General features: G+C 29.9%; 3 non-coding genes across 3 annotated transcripts; all 3 read left to right on the plus strand.

The window, feature by feature from the left end:
- Positions 1-2,233: 2,233 nt before the first annotated feature.
- Positions 2,234-2,398, plus strand: LOC121117044 (U1 spliceosomal RNA). The gene has a single exon (XR_005864035.1). It is a non-coding gene; the product is annotated as a U1 spliceosomal RNA (small nuclear RNA).
- Positions 2,399-3,346: 948 nt separating this feature from the next.
- Positions 3,347-3,511, plus strand: LOC121117045 (U1 spliceosomal RNA). Its single transcript, XR_005864036.1, has one exon. It is a non-coding gene; the product is annotated as a U1 spliceosomal RNA (small nuclear RNA).
- Positions 3,512-5,550: 2,039 nt separating this feature from the next.
- LOC121117031 (U1 spliceosomal RNA) lies at positions 5,551-5,715 on the plus strand. Its single transcript, XR_005864024.1, has one exon. It is a non-coding gene; the product is annotated as a U1 spliceosomal RNA (small nuclear RNA).
- The last annotated feature ends 285 nt before the right edge of the window (positions 5,716-6,000 follow it).

The raw sequence follows: 6,000 nt of genomic DNA on the forward strand, positions 1-6,000 counted from the left end.
ACCAATTTCAAATAAACGCTAAAAACATAGCGGATTTACATCATTGGCTATCAGGTGGTTACTTACTTCCATGGAACTAGCCTCATAGGTTGTTTCATTTTTACAGTCGGAAGGCCGCTTTGTTTATTCTTCCCGTTGTGACAGCTAGATCCTTGGAAGAAGATATTTTAAAAGGGATGGTGGAGTAAATATCGATTTGGTCATCCTTAGACATATCTAAAGTGAAGTGGGTGATCAAACTATTACCGTTATTAACGTCACAGTCTTTCTCTTCAATCGTCGTTATTGGTTTGAAGCACTGATTTATTTACTCCTTCTGGATTAAGGATGGTTAATAATCCACTATTTGGAGTTTATAGCTGGGGCAATTTTGTCTAATGTGACCAAATTGGAACCATCGCTGACACTATTGCAAATCTTAAATTTCAAAGATTACCTTTATAAAAATAATAGATAATAATTTTTTGATCATTAATGAAAAAGGAAAATTTGATGCTCTGTTCACAATTTTTCAACATTTCCTTCCTCAAAAGTAAATGGAAAAACAAAGACCAAGACCATTTGGCAAATAACAATTGGGTCGAAACTAGTGATGGAACAATTAAGAAAAGTCTATGCCGATTCCGATGCGATTCTAGTAAAAATTAGCAATACCGATTTCGATTCTTTAATATTTTAAATAATTGTTAAAAATACAATTTTTCTATCAGGGGAGTTTATTTTTGGAAAAAAATTTCAAATATACAATTTGATATAAATCTTTTCAAATATCTACAACTACTCACAAAAAATTAAAAATTTCAAAATTAAATTGTTAATATAAATTTTTTTGAAAAAATATTAAAATATATATTTTTGAAAAATAATTAAAATATATTTTTTTGAAAAAAAAATCAAATATTAAACTTTCTAATAAGAAGTACAAATTCCTTAATTTGGGGACCTATTTTTTGATAACTTGGAAAAGTAATAAATAGGAATTGGAATTGCAAATTAAATATTTTTTTTCAGATCCCGATTCCAGAAAAAAACACGCGAGTCCGATTTATCGTCCCATCACAAGTTCTAACCTTTTCATTATTATCAAATAAAGAACGTTAAATAAAACTTATAAGGGCGAAAGAAACAAACAAAATTGACAACAAAATACAGGAATGAGTTTGTAGGTATGTCACAAAATGCCTATTTTAGGAGAGGTAACATCTAGTATGAGGCGTGCTTGGAAGTAATAAGTGTTTAGGGGATCCCCGTAGAAATGTTGGTTATTTATAACTTAAATTGGAGAAATCAATTTGAAGTCATTTATATTTAATATAGACAAATTCGTAATATTTCCACCAGTCTATTTTTTTTAATCCGTTGCTTCGTTTAATCGAACTATTCGATGAAAAATAAGTCATCTCAAAATAGCTTTCAAAATTACATATAAAGTGTAATGGATAAAAAAAAGTTATAATGGACTGTAAAATATTTATATTTTTAGTATCATGTAAAGTTTTGAATAAATCTGTTTATGCGATGGTTATTAATTTTAAAACGACAATAGCACTTGCAATCTTTATTACTGTGCAATATGAAAGTACTTTGTCTTAATTTTTAACCTCTTTGTTAAATTGTAGTTAATTACATAAACACAACAAATAAACGGTGTAAAATTTCGATCATAAATTGGTCATAACTTCCTTAATATTGAAGCTAGATACATTATTTTGGAATCTAATTGTCTTTTTTACCATGATCTATTAGATAAAATAACCCCTAAAACTACCAAATCTTTCCAAAACCATGTAATTATTATTTAAATAAAGAAATAATTCTAATTCAAGGAATCAACGTTAATAAACTGATAAGGGGTGAAGAAATGGAACAATCGATAGCTGACAACAATATGAAGTGTTTCTTTTTCTATGTTAAAAACAAAAAGAAATTTTCTTTCCTTTTTCTTCTGCTTCCATATTATAATTTATAATGTTTCTTCTGAGCGTTAGATAGAGACACTGAGGGATTAAATCCAGTTAATACGTTTACTTGCCTATAATCCTTTTTGTTTGTATAAGCATGGATCTGTTTTTTAAATTATATAATGTTGAACTTTACTGGAATTATTTCATTTTACGAGTTTATTTATGAATACCATAAAAAGTAGTATTAACACGTTGAAACTTAAATCTGTTGTTAGATGTAAAAAGTAGTGTTGTATGGAATATATTGGAAAAAATGGTGGTGGTTAGGCATACTTACCTGGCTAGGAGGTGAACCGTGATCAATAAGGCGGTTCCTCAGGGGTGAGGGCTTTCCATTGCACTTAGGTGGGCTTGACCTCCTCCATTATCCCAAATGTGGATAACTGGATAGCATCATTTCTGATAGTGGGGATCTGCGTGCGCGCTAATCCCCTTAAAATATATTAATCACTTTAGAAATTTTATAACTTGCCGTGAGCTTAATGAGGCAGATTGAGTTATATCGAGTTATTATAATACACCATACTTACGTAAGCACTTTTATCCCCCAAAATATCTCATAAGTCAAAAACAATAATACGTTTTTTAAAAAATAATTAATGAAATTTGTCATTTAAAAATTGTTTTATAAGGTATTTATATTCTACAGATTTCCAAGCGTATTACCTGTTCCTGGATGATAACAATTTTCAATAGTTATCATCGGCATCTTAATAATGAAGAGGCATTGAGTTATAGGGAGTCCAACTTTTATTATTGTAATTATATATAGAAAGGGGAATATTATACATAATTATATAACCAGGATTACGGCACTAAATTTGCATCACTGATAATTTTGTTACCAAAAATATATAATCATGTTGGAAAAATAATATTGTTGTTTTTATTCTTGTAGCAGCTTGTATCGTACACGAGTGTAGGACAATCAGACTTTTTATATAATTAATAATCAGGCTCTAGAAATTACTGTTCATTGATGAGAACAGTGATATTTTTTTAATATTATTTGCCTCTTAATCAATAATGAGTTTTTATGGAGAAATTGTGTTATTTTATATTTTTAAATAACAGTGGCTCAAAAAAATTGATGAAGAATTATACAAATAATATTATTTAGGAGTTATAAATTTTATTATGTATTTTTAATCAAATTTACAACACAGATGCGTAAATGAAGAATTGTGTTCCTTACTTTCTTTAAAGCAGCTATGGGATTTGACTTTTAAATTATATAATCTAGAAATAAAATAAATTATTTCATTTTACGAGTTTATTTATGAATACCATAAAAAGGGTATTTACACGTTGAAACTTAAATCTGTTGTTAGATGTAAAAGTAGTATTGTATGGAATATATTGAAAAAATGTTGATGGTTAGCATACTTACCTGGCTAGGAGGTGAACCGTGATCAATAAGGCGGTTCCTCAGGGGTGAGGGCTTTCCATTGCACTTAGGTGGGCTTGACCTCCTCCATTATCCCAAATGTGGATAACTGGATAGCATCATTTCTGATAGTGGGGATCTGCGTGCGCGCTAATCCCCTTAAACTTATAATTACTCTACTTTAAAATTAAAGTGCTGTACTAACTGTGGGGATGGGGGTGTTGGTCCTCCCGTTAATAACGCTTTCAATAGTTGTATTTATCGGCACGTAAATGAAAAGGCATCCAACTCGTTTTTAAAATCAATAATATAATCGTGATTACAGCACTGCACTGAGTAGAAGAGGTATAATTTTAATTTGTTAATAATCAGTATCTAAAGATTACTACTGTTCATGGATGAGAACAATCTTGTTAATATTATCTGATCTTAATGAATGTGTTTTGGAGTAGAGAAATTGAGTTATAGGGAGTAAACCCTTTTATATTTGGAATATTAATATTGCATAGAGAATATTATACATAATTATATTAATGCAGTATGTGAGGCATTCTATCATTTTACAATGTGTTTTTAACAAAATTTACTACACAGATGGATAGAGGAAGAATTTAATAACCCTTCCTTTGTAGCAGCTGTTCTTAGACTTTTTACCAATATTACTAGAGTTGTATAAATTATGTTATGAATACGAGTGATATTTTTTTCTAGTCAGCAATCTGAAGTGTATGTTTTTATATTCCCAAAGCTGTTTTTTTTTATTTTTAAAACAAACATAAATAGTGCTCAAAAAAATTGATGTAGATTAACAAAAAAAGATTGTTTAGGGAGTTATAAAGGGTAAGTCCTTGTTAAAGTCAGAGTAGAATGTAGGATCGAAATTGGAGTAGTTCCTTACTGTTAATGTCCGAGCTAGGTATGGGGTGGGATTTGTGTTTATTTCCTTCTCAGTAAATCTAATATAACGAATAAGCTGTTCTTCTCCCAAATATTCATCGAATTGTCAGGATTATCACGTCATTTTTACAGAAAGGGAGTGTATATTTTATACAGCTCTACCATTAATTTTTTTTTTAATGCTCCTTTAATTAGTCAGATGGAGCTGTACCATTTAAGTTAAGTAAACATTATAATATTATATTTACTCCATTGACCTAGAAATTTTATTTTAAGTCTATATACATGAAGTTTATTTCCTTCTCTAGGAACGACCGGGCACTAACCTACTCATATTGAATTTCAGAGAATAATTTCTCCTCAGTGCGTTGTCCATTGAGCTACGTCTCTCCATTTGAGAATTTCAATGGAACAATTAATTCAATTAGTTGTTGTTGGGGTAATTTGAATAGAACTATTTTGTTCTGAACACTAAAATTCTGCTTGAATTAGTCCTACAAAAATATTGTTTTCATTTAAAATTCGGGGTTGGCCAGGGACGCAGATAGGATTTCTATGGACTTATTTTAATAATTTCAAAATATTTTATCAAAGTACTTTTTTTATTATACAGATTTACCTTTTTTAAGAAAATGAAAATCTATTTTGGGACTGGATTTCCCCACTAGCTTAAAATCTGTCCCGTCCCTATTATCGGTCATTAAAAAAGTCCCACATCTTAAAGTCTCCACCAGAAGCCATCATTCTTGGGAAGTAACAGATAAACGAATATAAATGACTGAATAAACTGGGAAACCCATATTAATAGAAACGATTTTGTTAAATAATTATAAATACTTATCCTTTAAAGTTAAAATAGATATTTACAATGCGCCATCCAATTTTGATATTATCTGGAGTTTTTGCTATATTTTTATATTTCGACAAAACGAATTGTTATTGGGATAATAAAAAAAAAATAGTTTTCCTTGATATTAAGAAGAGAAAAAGATAAATTTCCCCTCTTTCTTTTTTCCTTTCCTTTCCTTCCGTATTATCATGTTGCTTCTTGCCGTTAGATAGAGACACTGAGGGATAAAATCCGGTTAATACGTTTATTTGCCTAGAATCATTTTTGCTTTTACACGTATGGACCTGTTTTTTAAATTATATAATGTAGAAATAAAATAAATTATTTCATTTTACGAGTTTTTTCGTGAATTTGATATAACGAAGTATTAACACGTTGAAACTTAAATCTGTTGTTAGAGGTAAAGAGTAGTGTTGTACGGGATATATTGGGAAAAATGGTGGTGGATAAGCATACTTACCTGGCTAGGAGGTGAACCGTGATCAATAAGGCGGTTCCTCAGGGGTGAGGGCTTTCCATTGCACTTAGGTGGGCTTGACCTCCTCCATTATCCCAAATGTGGATAACTGGATAGCATCATTTCTGATAGTGGGGATCTGCGTGCGCGCTAATCCCCTTAAAATATATTAATCATCCTATAGAATTTTCATTTTATAACTTGCATCTCTGATAATTATGTGAGCTTAATGAGGCAGATTGAGTTATATCGAGTTATTATAATACACCATACTTAATTAGGCAGATTGAGTAATACGTAAGCACTTTTATCCCCCAAAATATCTCATAAGTCAAAAACAATAATACTTTAAAAATAATTAATGAAATTTGTCATTTAAAAATTGTTTTATAATTTATATTCTACAGATTTCCAAGCGTATTGCCTTTCCTCCCCGATAATATTT

The sequence above is a fragment of the Lepeophtheirus salmonis genome, chromosome 4 (genome assembly GCF_016086655.4).
Source record: "Lepeophtheirus salmonis chromosome 4, UVic_Lsal_1.4, whole genome shotgun sequence".
NCBI classification, from domain to species: Eukaryota; Metazoa; Arthropoda; class Copepoda; order Siphonostomatoida; family Caligidae; genus Lepeophtheirus; species Lepeophtheirus salmonis.